This window comes from Parasteatoda tepidariorum, chromosome 7 (genome assembly GCF_982258835.1).
Source record: "Parasteatoda tepidariorum strain Cologne lab strain chromosome 7, Ptep-v5.0, whole genome shotgun sequence".
Classification (NCBI taxonomy): domain Eukaryota; kingdom Metazoa; phylum Arthropoda; class Arachnida; order Araneae; family Theridiidae; genus Parasteatoda; species Parasteatoda tepidariorum.
In genome coordinates this window covers 102,123,044-102,138,146 of record NC_141761.1, presented here as the reverse complement: position 1 = coordinate 102,138,146, position 15,103 = coordinate 102,123,044, and the positions used below count along the sequence as shown (strand labels likewise).

Genomic DNA, 15,103 nt, shown 5'->3' with positions numbered 1-15,103 from the left:
CGAATGGGCTCTGCCATCACTCAAAGAAAATTACGTAATATTATATGGTTGAATTTGCGAACACAGCTAAGTAATGTTCATTTGAAAAGTTTTTAGTATTTGGCAGCTTTAATAATTAAATCAATGAGTTTAAAAATCGATCATTTCTGATAAAATTAATTTTACAGGAGAGACGAAGAACTGAATAGTTTAGTAACAGCCATATATATGGAACTTTTTCCACTTTTATATGAATTATTATAAAATATTATTATTATAATAATTATAAAATATATAAGATATAAAGTTAATATTATAAAATTATGAAATATATTATTGTTAAAAAATAGGCTAGTTACAAAATATTCTATTGCAATTGTGCGATAACATTACTTATTTCTTCTTAATTTAAAAAAAAAATAAGAAGAACTTGGAGATGATCGGTTTTTGAACTAAACTTTAAAATGAATACTATGCATTATTTTTAACTATGCGTTATTTTTAATATTAATAATTTCTCACTTAGAAATGAAAAAAATACTTTTTTTATTAACTGTATTTTCAGGGGTATTTATATAGATTCAGAAATCATTTGGATTATGACTATCTGGGCACAAGCAAATGTGTGTGTCCATTTACAAATTTCTTCATAAAAAGGAAAAAAGTTATTTGGTTTATATTTTAAAATCTTTTTTGATGCTTGCATTTATCTTGTGGTTTATGGTAACTTTTCCAAAATATACTTCCTTAACGGGTTATGTTGCTACTTTTGGGGTACTTTTTTGTACAGGGTAAGTATAAATTTGCATATCCCTTACAGTAAAAGGTGATACATCAACTTCACCAGGTGTACGTTTTTATAAGTAAAATTGCTATAATGTGATACCTGGAACTGTTGTTTCTCCCTTCTTTTTTTCCTTAGAAGCAATTAATTTTATAAATTTTTTCTAATTTCATACTTTTTACTTTTTTACTATATACTGCTATATATGTACTGCTTTTAATGAATTTATGGATCTGAGTAGTTGTGTAGTTCTATTGAAATTGTTTTCTAATTTTCTAATATGTATTTAATAAACTATATGATTAAATAAACTAAACTTGTATTTAACGAGTTGAAAAGTTTTATTAAACAAATTCTGATTTTAAAATCGCTTATTTAATTTATAGTGTTTCATTTAGTAACATTGAAGAAATAAAATTTATTTTCCACTCACAATTATTATCACTCACAAGCTTTACATAAAAAATTTATTATTTTTAAATGTTATTAGGAATAATAATTTATATTTCAAATACAGGAAATTTGCGAAAATAGTAGTCAGTTTAGTTAGCTTTAAGTCGCAGTAGTTGTTTTAGAATTTATTGAGTTTTAATTTTAACTAAATCTACTTATTTAGTATAAGTAAAAAAAAAATTAGTTTTTCCTAGAGCTTTAGGGAAGCAGTTTTGCTGAAAACCATTCCTTTTGCATGTGGAAAATGTAACGAGGTAAAAAGTTTTCTAAAAAAAATTCCAATTTAAATCCGTTAATTAATTCAAAGTTGTTAAATTTAATGGCAACAAAAGAAATGAAAAGTACATTTTTATCCGTAATTATTATCTATTATTCTCTTCATAATAAAAATTGGTAATTCAATAATGTCGTTTGTAGAATGAGATTATTAATTTGAAAACTAAAAATTCATGCATATTACAATTAGCTTAGTTAATATTAAGCAATAGTTGTTGGTATAGTGTTTATTGTGTCTCAACTTTAATTAAAATTAATGATTAAGAGTAAAAAAATTGCTTTTTTTTGGTACTTCATGAACTTTTTCCTTTTGAGAAAAGCTTTCATTCAATTAATTAAAGTTTAAATACTTTTTTTTTAAAAAAGGGTTTGTTAAATTTTCACTAATTAAATTTAGTTTGCATCCTAAAGTAGTTTAACTTCTTACCTTTAAAGTTTTATTAAATAAGTAGAAAACAACTACTTTAAAATCGTAAACAAAATAAAGACTTAAAAAGATGAAATGGTGAATTAACTTTTGATGAAAAGTTAATTCATGCATTAACTTTTGATTCTATAAACCACTCAGTTATAAGCACGATACCATACATACCACACTAATCATGTTCCGCTCAATAATGTAAGTGTTTTATAATTACGGTAACATTAATATTATTATTAGTATGAAATCAGCTTATGCTTAAACTAAGTTCTGTTGAATTCTATTTAATATGTCTGAAAATAATCAACCAAATAATAAAATTCTTTCAATTTTGAACACCAAAGTGGTTGTTTTTCACACTGAGAAACATGGTAAATTTCACCGCATTCGGGTTGTATTGTTAAACTACCTGAATGCGGCGAAAATTAACGTGTTTCTGGCTCAATGGGAGAACCAAAAAGCTCGGTAATTTTTATTAAAGTACTTTTGTAATGTTTCTGATAAACAGTAAAATATGATTTTATAATATGTAATAATTTATTAAACGATAAAAAATTTATAATTTTATCATGATACCTAAGAGCATGACTCAAAAACCATTTATACTTTTAAATTTGCTTTTCAGTTTAGTAATTTTTGCTAAATATCTAGTAATAAGAACTATAAGTATGAAAACTAGAGATTTTGGTAAACCGTTACCATATAAATTGAAAAATTACAAAATGAGGGGTTTAAATACGGGGTTCTTTTATCACAAATATTCTAACCATACAGTACGATAATAGTTTTAGTACGTTAAACATAACATTTTGATAACACTTGCTAATTTTATCATGATACCTTGAGCATGGCATAAAAACCACTTATTGGGTAAAATCTACTTTTCAGTTTTGTTATAAGTACTACGTGTGCTGTAATGGCCTGTTGGAAGATCAGCTAAAGTCACTGATTTTGAATTAAATTGAATGATACTGAAAACCAGAAATTTTGTTGAACTATTGCCTGACAAACGAAGATAAATACCAAATGAACGGTCTAAATACCGCAAATTTTCATTTAGGTTTGGTCAATTTTGGTTTTCAATTCTGTCGGAAATGTCACCACCAACCGAAAAGATAGTTTTACTTAAATGTCTTTTTTATCATTGTGGAATAAGAACTATTTGAGCAGTTTAATTTATTTTTCAGTTTTGCATATTTTACAAAACGTATGGTAAGAAGTATTATAATTTTTAAAACAAGAATTTCCGGTTAACCGTTACCATAGGAACGGAAAGTTTCCAAATGAATGATTTAAATACTGTACAATTTGGATTTATTTACAAGAAATTTTTGTTTTCTTTCTTTATTAGAAATGTCATCAGCTTAAAATACTTACTTACCTTGCAATTCTGGTAATTTTACCAGAATTGTTTTCTCTGCGTAATTCTGATATATTTAGACCTTCCGAATGCAACGTAATCAAAATTGACATGAGCTTGGCGCGCATTTTTATTAGAATTCTGTACTGGAAATTCATAAAAGTGGGAATATACAAGAATATAGAGTAAACGTTTAACAGAAAGGTATTGAATATGTTATAAAACCTGCTGAATTTAAAAGCGTAGTCAGTCTTTCTTTTAAACCCTCTGAAAAAAAAACTATATTTTATAAAAAATACAAGATTTTGAGAAAAGTTATTTTGCATAATCGCTATAGAAAATTCTCAAAGAATAAAAAAAAAAAAAACTTCGACTGTTTAGATGTTTCAAATTTAAGACGTGACTTCTTTTCATAAAGAATTTTTCCAAGGCTATACCGACTATAAAATAAGTCATGCAATACGTTTTCGAAAGAAAAAAAAAGTTGTCCCGAACTTTTCCTGGAAAAATTCTTCAATCATATTCATCGATTCAGTATGCGGGAAAGGAAAGACTAACTTTTCTTCCGTAACTGAAGGGTTGAACTCATGACCGTAACCCGAAATATAGTTCTGGTATAGCAGATATAAAAGGATTCCATTCCATCCACTTCATACATGGTATGATTCAGATATTGCTCAGATATATATATATATATATATATATATATATATATATATATATATATATATATATATATATATATATATATATATATATATATATATATATATGTAATAAGTATCCAATTTACTGAAAAATTTATTTATTAATTTATAAAAATTTTTTTTCCATATGCAAATCCATTTCGGGCAAATCTGTGGCTAAAATTATATGTGCAAATCAGGCAATTCATGTTTCTTTTTTCTATTTTAAATTTTTTTTCTTAAATAAATATTTATTTTCTAAAATTACTTATGGTCAACTTCTTTAAATTATCCAGTATAATATTACCTTGCGCACATCCATTTCGGGCCCATCCTTGGTAACTAGCAAATCAAACGCACTTCAGCAATGCAGTAAGAACGGCACTTTAAATCAAAACTCCTCTAGTTACGCTCAATTTTCGCTTTTGTTTTCATATTTTGCAATCTGGCAATCTTGTTACGGAAATATTTTTCAAATCATTCTTGAAAAATTTTCCGTTCATGTAGGTACATTTGAATTCGATACTCGCTTTATAGATTTTGTATTATTCTGTTTTTTATTTTTTTTTATTTTCTGTTTTTACGTGTTATTTTTACTTATTGTGTTCTACTTCTTTTTTCTTGTAATTTTGTAAAATATTTTTTTAGTGCTCCTCACACTATTGTAATAATATATTTTGCTTTGGCTATATTGATACAATATCAGAAAGCACTCTATTTTGCGGATACAATCATGTGGGCTGATGAAAAGATTATATCTTTTATTTTCCGGATTTTTGAAAAAAAAATTTATATTTTTTTTTTCAGTTGTTTGTTATTTTTTTATTATTATTTTACTTCCCCCCTTTTTTTTCTTCATATTACTGTTATTTTCCTTTGTTTTATCTTCATTTTGTGTTCACATAAAAGGAGTTAAAATGTAGACAAAACATGGAAATATCATAAAGATATATGAAAAGACAAGAAGAAAAATATTTCAAAATAATAATTTTTGTTAACAAAAAAATTATTATTAAAATAAATTAAAAAGCCGAAAACAAAATTATGAAAGGACATAATCTTGTCATCTGCTTACACAATTATATCAGCAAAAAAGAGTGCTTCCTAATATTGTTTTCATATAACCAAAGCAAAATATATTAATAAAAAATTTTAAAAAAATTTTGTTAAAAAAAAATTTTTTTTTTAATTATTTTTCCTTTTCTTTTTTCATAAATCTCTATTAAAATTTTCATCATATTTTCTCAACATATGGAGAAAATTTTAATACTCGTTATATACATATTTATAATTAACTTTTTTCTTTTATTTATTTAACTTTTTACTTAAAAAATAATTTTAACGTTCTATTAAATATAGATGGCAGCACTAATTTCTTATTCCTATGTCTTTTACCAATTTTATTTTTCCTATCGTGCCAGCTTAAAGCTGACTATATCCTTTTTTCTTTTTTTAAATTTTTCCAACTGTTAGAAATTAATCAGTTCATTCTAAGTCTGTTTCCTTTTTTTTAAAAATGAATTTAGATTTACGATATTAATTCCTTCTTTTTTTTTGAGATGTCACATTATAAAGAGAAATATTTATCTTAGGATAATTATACTTTATATCAAAATACCTCATTTTCTTAAAGATTTCGAGAAGATTTTCTAACGGAATTTGTTTATTTTTTTTGTTGCAAGGAATGGAATCTGAAAACGACCTTTACGTTCATTGATGTTAGTTCCATAATTCCAATTCTCTGCAAGGTAATATGGAATAAATAGAATCTTTTGACTGGCAGAGAATGTTCAATATATCTGAAAGTTAATGAATCAATTTCAAATCTTAAAACGTACTTTCTCTGAATAACCATACTTTTTATTTAGATGAATTCGGATTTGGGCCCTTGAAATATAAGATTAGTTTTGATAGCAAAAAGGTAAGTTACAAGAGGGATCAGAGGTAAGAACAACTATTGCAGTATTTATTATTAACTACTAAGGCGGCCAGCTGTCCGCCACGCTAAAGGTTTTCACAAATAAAGTTTTTTAAAATATAGCAGGAAATCTGAAGATTAGTGGACAATTCAAATGTTCCTGTCCTGCAATTTTGTCTTCACCCAGCAAAAACATAAGTTCTGGCCATCTTCGAAATTACTGACGGTACTGATTGAAAAGTGAAGGTGCAAATTACTGTCAGCTGGGTTGATTGCTGGGCCACCCTATGAACTTTTGCCAACATTGTAGGAAGTGTTGGGCCTGTACATTACAAACAGCCGCATACCGTCAGTCTGTATCTACCCAATGGGCCACCAAGTTAAAGTTGTCTGCTGCCGCCAGTGAAGCGGTTGTACGAGTAACTGTAACTGTGAATTTATTGTTTAGAAAAAGAAGCACGTTGGATTCTTATAATTTTCAAAAAAGGTAAGGTTTTATTTTTTTCTATTACATTGAAGTTATTATTTTAATCATTTTTGATTTACTATTGTTCAAATATGTTTACGACGTGCAGATTTCGGTTTACAAAGAACCGCGTTTGAAGTGCTGTTTTGGCGCTATGTTTTAGATTGGCAATCATCTTTATTCAATTAATACATCATAATTAACACCTTTCTAAGATAGAATAATAAAAAATATTAAATTCAATTCAATGTACAGACAAATGTTTTATCAACACCAAGATCGCCGCCAAATTTTTAGCGACAATCGAGCAGTAGCACGCCAAAAACAAATATAAATTCTGTTGTATGATGACTCTTTAAGTGCAATTCATAATATGTTGTAGCATATGATATAAATCAGGTTTATCTAAGTATATTATGAAAATAGGTTTGTATAATAATCAAGAATTTTCATTAAAACTTATTTCTTTATGTTAAATAATATTTAGATTTTAGTTAACTAATTGCTGTTAGTAATATTAAAAATTGTTTCTGTTATATGTATTTCATTTTAATGAAATTTTTGAGCTAAATTCAAGTGTAAAAATAGGTAAAGGTTTAATAATTTATACTAAATAGTTTAAATTAAGATGAAAAATTTATTTGTACATGTTAATATAAATAATTGCGAAGAATCGTGCTGTGAATTCTTAAACAACCTAAAAAAATATAGATTATGTAAAGTTTTTTAGCACGCAGTTGCTCATACTTAATTGTCTATTGGCTAACACCACTTATACAAAAAAAAAATATTACAAAATTCTTTTATATTTTGAAATCAATGTTAAGTTACTTCATAATTTTTGTTAAGAGTTAAGTGAATAATGTTTTTATTGTGAATTTCAAGTTAATATTCATATAAAATAATGCCCGATTTTTATAGGGATTACAAAAATATATAAAAGTTCAATACAATATGAAAACAAAATTCATACTCAATAAAAATAACAAACAACTCTTTTTCTATTAGTTTTAAAAATGTTAGAAAACCTGTTAGCGCTCTCCATGAATTTCTATAGGTTTTCTTATTTCTTGCTGTGTTTATTATTAATTTAATGAACTCGCACTCGTATTGGTAACATGCGATCAAAATTTCTACTTTTCGACTAGTTAGAGTACTAAAATCTACAGGAGCTCTGTACTTGTTGACAATTTAAATTACAATCATTTCCTGACCGCTATAGACAGAATATAATACCATTTTATTTACAAGTACAACTTCTTAAAAGGATGTTTGACCACTTTCGAAGTAGCCGAGGTGCTTCAAATTTAACTTGTATTCTATTGAGAAAACAAGTTATAACTGCTTCCAAATCACTGAAAGCTAAATTTATAATAATTTTTTGCAGAGAATCTTTCAGTGGAAATAAAAGTTTTTCAATTAACTCCTTGAAAGATTTTCAATGCTAACCTTATATTTTGTGATCCTAGAGCCGAACTTAGAAAATTTTGTTGTTTTATTGTTGACAATTCTGTTAAGAAAATTTCCTGACCTACAAGTTATTTTTCTCATTCTAATTTCTGAAAAATATTATTCTAATTTTCATTCAAACGTTTTGAGTGCCCGTTGTGTAATGCTTTTTAAATTTTTGCTGAAAGTTAAGCGAAATTTTTTTTACTGTATATCTCAAGTTAATATTCACATGAAAGTAAGACCTTTTTTTTTCTTTTACCTCTTTAAATGTTAGAAAACCTGTGCCAGTCCTCCATGAATTTCTGTAAGTTTTATTACTTAATGTATTAATTATTTATTGAATTATTTCGCTTTCATGTTTGTAACAATGGTAACTTGCAATTGAAATTTCTACTATTTTCCAACTGGGTGAAGTACTGCGCCTCTGTTCTCATCAACTTCACTTTCCAAGTAGCTGAAGTGCTCCAAATTCAACTCTTATTCCATTGACAACTTACATCTTATCACTTAAAGGAATTTTTTTTTTCTTAAACTAAATATCAAATCCTTATATTGAGCTTTGTATGGAAGTGCTAGACTAATATAATTATTAATAATAGTTTATTAGACACAATATGCTTTAATATTAGATTCCATTGAACACTAATTTAAACGTAAATTTACGAGTAGTTTGAAACACGGCTTAACGAAAAAATCTAGCCGCTTTTTTTTTATTGATAATTTTCTTATTTTATTTTCATAATCTGTTTTGGCTTGAGCAAAATAGTTGTTGTTTGCCTGTCAGTCTGACCACAGCAAAGTGAGGGTTTAAACGCACATATTTTAAATTATTGTACTAGGGGTCGAACCATATGGAAACGACAAAAATTTGATTATAATCAATTTGAAAAGTTTTTTTCAAAATAAATTAAATTTCAAAAATGACTTTTATGTGAAACTGTTCTATTTTACATAAATTAAATTGAGAAAAGCAACTATTACCAACCAATTCCCCTGATACAAATTTTTAAATTTATTAATAATTAAAATGATTTATCAATTAACTTTTTTTTTTTTTCCATCATCTGCAGAATCTTTGATGTGCATAAATAATTTAATATTATTTTGAGAAGTAATATTTTAATTATTATTATTTGAATTATGATTTTAAAGAAGGATTAAGGACATTTTAATGTATTAAGTGAATTCATTTATAAAGTACAGTGAATTCTCACTTATGCACCAGTCTTTGGGACCAAGAGAAAAAGCGTATAAGATTTAAAAAACAGTAAGTTCATGCAAATAAGAAAAGCTTCAGATTCAGCAAAAGCTAAATTTACAATAATTTTTTGCCGAGAATCTATTAGTGGGAATAAAAAAATAAATTTCAATTAACTCTTAGGAAGATTTTCAATGCTAACCTTATATTTTGTGTTTTTTTTTTTTATTGTTGACAATTCTGTTAATAAAATTTCCTGGTCGAAAAGTTATTTTTCTCATTCTAAATTTCCTGGCCTACAAGTTATTTTTCTCATTCTAATTTCTAAAAAATATTTTAATTTTTATTTAATCTTTCTGGGTGTCCATTGGGTAATGCTTTTTAAATTTCTGCTAAGAGTTTACCGTAAAATATTTTTACTGTATACAAGGTAATATTTACATAAAAATATGACCTTTTTTTTCCTTTTAGCTTTTCAACCTGTGCCAGTCCACCATGAATTTCAGTAAGTTTTTTAACTTTTATCATATGCAGAATCTTGGATGTACATAATTAATTTAATATTAGGTACTTTGAGAAGTAGTATTTTAATTATTATTACTTGAATTATGATTTTAAAGAAGAATTAGGGACATTTTAATGTATAAAGCAAATTTATTTATAAAGTGCAGTGAATTCTCCCTTATGCATCAGTTTTTGGGACCAAGAGAAAAAGTGTATAAGATTTTAAAAACAGTAAGTTCATGCACATAAGAAAAGCTTCAGATTCAGCGAAAGCTAAATTTACAATAATTTTTTGTGGAGAATCTTTAAGTGGAAATAAAAAAATAAATTTCAATTAACTCTTTGGAAGATTTTAAACGCTGGCCTTATATTTTGTGATCCTAGAGGCGAACTTAGAAAATTTTGTTGTTTTATTGATGACGATTCTGTTAATAAAATTTCGTAGCCTGCAAGTTATTTTTCTCATTCAAATTTCTAAAAAATATTATTCTAATTTTTACTTAATCTTTCTGGGTATCCGTTGTATAATGTTTTTTAAATTTCTGCTAAAAGTTTACTGAAAAATTTTTTTACTGTATATCTCAAGTTAATATTTACATAAAAATAAGACCCTTTTTTTTTCCCTTTTAGCTCTTCAAATGTTGGTAAACCTGTGCCAGTCCACCATGAATTTCTGTAAGTTTTATTACTTTTATCATCTGCAGAATCTTTGATGTGCATAAATAATTTATTATTTTGAGAAGTATTATTTGAATTATGATTTTAAAGAAGGATTAGGGACATTTTAATGTATTAAGCGAATTCATTTATAAAATACAGTGAATTCTCATTATGCTTCAGTCTTTGGGACCAAGAGAAAAAGTCCATAAGATTTTAAAAACAGTAAGTTCATACAAATAAGAAAAGCTAGATAGAAAAGTTTCAATAGCTGAATAAAACTACAAATAGTCGTGAATAGCGGCTAAACCTTCTAATTGTTTTTAATGATTTCGAGTAATGTTTTTGTCGTCTCTGTTTTCGCGTAAACTGAGTAATAGTAATCGCTATAGCTTTACATTCCTTGACCAAAAACTAACGTTTTAATTGGTGGGGGGAAAGACACTGCTAGATAAATTTTGAAAGCATATGGGTGGTATATATGGTGGTTTCAATGTGGGTGGTGTGATAGATAAGACACCTTATTCAAATTCATATAAAAAAAATGTCTTCCTAGAAACAATAAAGGTGAAAAAAATCCCATAGGGAAGAAAAATGAACTGTATTACTAGATCCAGTAACTTATTTCCTTTTATCTGTAACGAAGATTGTTTATTTGCTTTAAACTGAAAACTTTTTCTAAAAAATTGGATTATTTTTTTCTATTTAAACAAAAAATAAAATCAAAATTTTAGACTTTTAAAAAAAAATTGTGTGCTGAATTGAAATATTTATTTTCTGAATGATGCATAAAGAATTATAATTATTATTATTTTCCTATATAATGATCAAGGGCCTTTGAAAACCTTTGTATATATGCAAAAGGCACATAAAAGAGGTGGCGCAGAAGTGATTGGTCACTGTATGTAGTTTTATATTTTAATAATGGTTATTAATTTTCATTTTAATCGTTCACTTCCCTATTCAATGAAAAAAAGTGTTATATTTATAAATTTTATTGATGTATATAAAATATTTTTTTAAAAATTTTATTAAGTACAGTAAGATTTTGATTGTGAAAACACAATCATATTTAAAAACCTACCTTGTTAACATAGCTTAAAAACGTGTAGGTTAAAGAGAAAAAAAAAAAAGTAACGACAAAGTACTGATTTGAAGCATCTTGAAACTAACCTGTACAATATTGAATGCCTTCTAAGACATTATTTGGTAGAAAAAATTTTTGCGATAAGAACAATTTTTTAGTCCAAGCAAATAAAATGCCCCGTAAAAGTTAAAAAATTCTTAATAAAATGTGTAAGTAAATTTAATTTATGGTAACTAAGAAATAATGTTAATAACACCTACATTTCACTTATTTATCTATTCTTCAATAGTACAAAATATTTTTATTTGGCAAAAATATATACACCTACCTTTTTAAAAACAAAAAAGTTTTCTTGAAACAGAAGTTTAAAATGTAAACACATTAGGAATCTCTAAACTAACATTTAAGTGCGACAGAAGCAAAAAGATTATAGAAATCTTACGATTTTATGAGTTAAACGAGATGAAAAACATCAGAACCAGTTTAATTGCATATTGAAATGTTGAAGTTATTAAAGATTCTTTTTTAACTTTCCGCCCTATAAACGGGTTGTGGTTGTGTGACGTGGGCGACCCTGCTTCACCACAGGTGCCCACTGGGTAACGAGAAGAAAGTAGTAGTTCTGGCATTCCTGTGGCCAATGGGACAACCCCCCAATGCCTGCAATTTAAAAAAAAAAAGGGAAAAAAGTCTATAATAAGGAAACGCCCATTGTAACGCTCCTGTCCTTGGGCAATCAAACAGGTTTAAATGTTTTCAGTCTAATTTTTCTCTGAATTATTCATTAGATTTAAATAAGTTTTGTTTCTTTTTATTTGTGGCCCATAATGTGTGTATCCTATTACAGAGTTTATTTGCTAGAATTCGAAAAGTATATGTTGAAAGTGGTTAATGTGCAACTCCTGCTATTCTAATCTACAGAAAATGACAACTAATTTTTCTGTATCAAATAAAAATGCAGTGTACCTCCTCGAGAAGGGCCAACCGTCCTCACTGCCCTTTGACGACACTGTCTGATAATATTCCTTTTAAAAAATTTAATGTGTAAATGATGATTACACACTTTTAAAATTATTCGTGTTAATAAGTTTGATTCAGATACCATTACAAATATTTACTTTGTTAATTCTCAACTGGTTAAATTTTTAAAAGATTTTTTTAGTATCAATAAGTTTATTAAAAGATTTTTTAAAAAAATTTGAAATGAATATTTTTTTTAAAAATATGTACCTTTCAATATTTATTTTTAATTAATCGTTTATTAGTTAATAGTTTAAATTATGGAAAAAGCCTTCAAGTTTAACAATATTTTTTTCTATTGCACAATGATTTTCTATTAGCATGTTTTTTTTCTTTGTAAGCTACAAATTTTTCTCATTTTGATAATGGGTGAGAACTACTTTTTGAAATATACATGTAAAATAGTAGGTATAGGATGGTAATTTTACAGTTGTTAAGAATCGAATTCAGCTGTTACATAATAGTACACATTTTGTTAACTATTTACGGTGTTAATTAAAAGCCCTTTAAAAACTCGGTGTACCCTTTTTTTTTTAGGAAGCACCTTTCCCTTTTTTATTCCTAGGCATAGTAATGGAGTATTTAACAAATATTTTTTGTTAAAAGAAGGAACTAAATTAATAAAAAAATTTGAAGAAAAGAAATTTCATCAGAGATGTAAACAATGTTATTAATATTTATGTAAACTTTTCATTTTTTGTCTTACATCTATACCAGTTATATAAAGACATTACGGAAATCGTGACATTGGTCAAATCTGTTGTTATTCTTATCTAGTTCTTGTGTTTTTTATATGAGGAAAACATTAATTTCACAAAGCATCACCATTAAAGTAATTTAAGAATTTATTTATTTATAAAGTTATTACAGAATTGTAAAATTATCTGCCTTTTTAACTAGCAAATTTTGAGCAACCTTTTTTCATATGGTTTCAATTCTGGTTTCAATTCAATACATATTATTGTTTTGATGCCTATTTTAATATGAAAAATGTTGTAAATTTTGAAATTTTTTTTGTCAAGGGTATACAATTAAAAATTTAATCATAAAAGTAAAGCGAAAAAGAAATACTATTGATACATTCGTGCATGTAAGTAATATATATTTAAAAGTAATTTTTCTTCTATACCTTTCCTTGAAACAATAATTTACATTAGAATATCATAATTGTTTTAAATATTAAATGCAATAAAATTGAGCACCATAAAATTAATGAAGAAAAAACTGCATGTTTTTTAAAATTAAATATTTTCTGAGAAAAGGTGAGCACAAAATTAAACACCCTGAATAACTTTTCATTTAACAGTTAGATTTTCATGTACTAGTTGTCAATCTTAATGGATTCGTGGGTCAATATTCAATAATTTCATTCAGAAAGGAATTTTATGTTCAAAATCTTTCTAAATTATAAGACAGGTGTATGTTTTGCATGGTGTTACTAATTTGAAGACTAATTTGATGAGTCAAAATTTATCAATGAAATGATAAAAGCAAAAACTTTTCGATAGAAATTTTAGTTTTAAAAGCTCATTTTCACAAAAATACTTATGTTTTTAAAATATACGATTTGCATAATTTTTATTTTATTATCCTCTCTTTCAGGAGAACTCTTCTGTGCTATTCCAAGTGATTCTATGTAGACAAAGATATGATTTCTCTGTTGTTTTTATTATTTTTAAAATTAAATTGAAATTTGTGTAATATTTGTATTGATTAAGATTATGTCTTTGTATTTGTATGTCTTTGTATAATAAAATGTTTGCAAGAGACAATGTTGATTATTCATTTAACTAATTTCAGGGTACATTCAATTCATTACATGACTATCTACATTAGTACATTTTTGTCCAATACACCTATTTTTTGTTAAATTTGCTGCAAGACTAAATATAATCAGTAAAACATGAATTCATGATCAGTATCGCACTAAATGATCATCTCTGGACAGCCTCTTAATATTATCGGCTGTAGGTTGTATTTATTTTTGTATAGGGTACAATAGTATCACTAGATTCCTTAAGAACACAGCTTTTATTTTAAAACATATATATACTGACTACAAGCTATTATAGACATATATATTGACTTCAAGTTAAAACTTGAAAAATTACTTGTGAGATACAGAATTTTCATAATTCTGGACAGCAGTTTTATTATTCTGCTTTTAAGTAGAATATCACTGTAAAGAAAAGATTATTACATATGTTTACCTAGTTTAAAAATGTATTGATAAGTGGAAGCATAGATTGTGCACAGCAAATCTTTAGGACTAAGGGGTTGAACTGTGTAAAAAATATTCTTTGCATAAAACAATTTAAATGAAAAAATTAACCTAGAAATATTTTCTTAGTTCATATATTAATAATTTATTCAGAAATGTATTAGATAGCTAGATATTTATTTAGCTAATTGAATTAAATAAAAATTAGGTTTGTGGGTTTTAATTACTCCTGTAACTAGGTCAATGACCTCTCGTAAACCTCTATAAACTAAAGGGATGCTGCTGGGTGTATATAAATTGCTGGCCCTCAATTATTGATTCATTGATTACCCTCTACTGGAAAATGTCGGGCAATCACTCACCCAGCGCGTTTTAGACAGTAACTGCTGGGTTAGGTACTACCGGCCATCGATAGGCCGGTATTGTTGGCTCGACAGAAGGCCAGCCATTCACTTTAGTACAGTTGAAAGTGACTTTTGCCGGCACAGACCCGTCGCTTTAGCTGGTGGCAAACAGCAGTTTTGTGGTGCTGGACCTACAGATTTGTTTTTGCTGGGCATATCCAGTTCTGCTGCAGATGTGTTATAGCTCTTAAAGATGTTTGAAGATGTAACTTTGCTA

General features: G+C 26.7%; 1 long non-coding RNA gene across 3 annotated transcripts; it reads left to right on the top strand.

Annotated features, from left to right (window-relative positions):
* The first annotated feature begins 6,056 nt into the window (after window positions 1-6,056).
* LOC147807354 (uncharacterized) lies at window positions 6,057-14,033 on the top strand. 3 transcript variants are annotated; one of them, XR_015435639.1, is made up of 5 exons: window positions 6,057-6,364; window positions 8,070-8,099; window positions 9,465-9,498; window positions 10,128-10,172; window positions 13,864-14,033. It is a non-coding gene; the product is annotated as an uncharacterized LOC147807354 (long non-coding RNA). The 3 variants fall into 3 exon arrangements; XR_015435641.1 differs by lacking the exon at window positions 8,070-8,099 and having other exon boundaries at window positions 6,058-6,769; XR_015435640.1 differs by lacking the exon at window positions 8,070-8,099 and having other exon boundaries at window positions 6,060-6,364.
* Window positions 14,034-15,103: the final 1,070 nt, after the last annotated feature.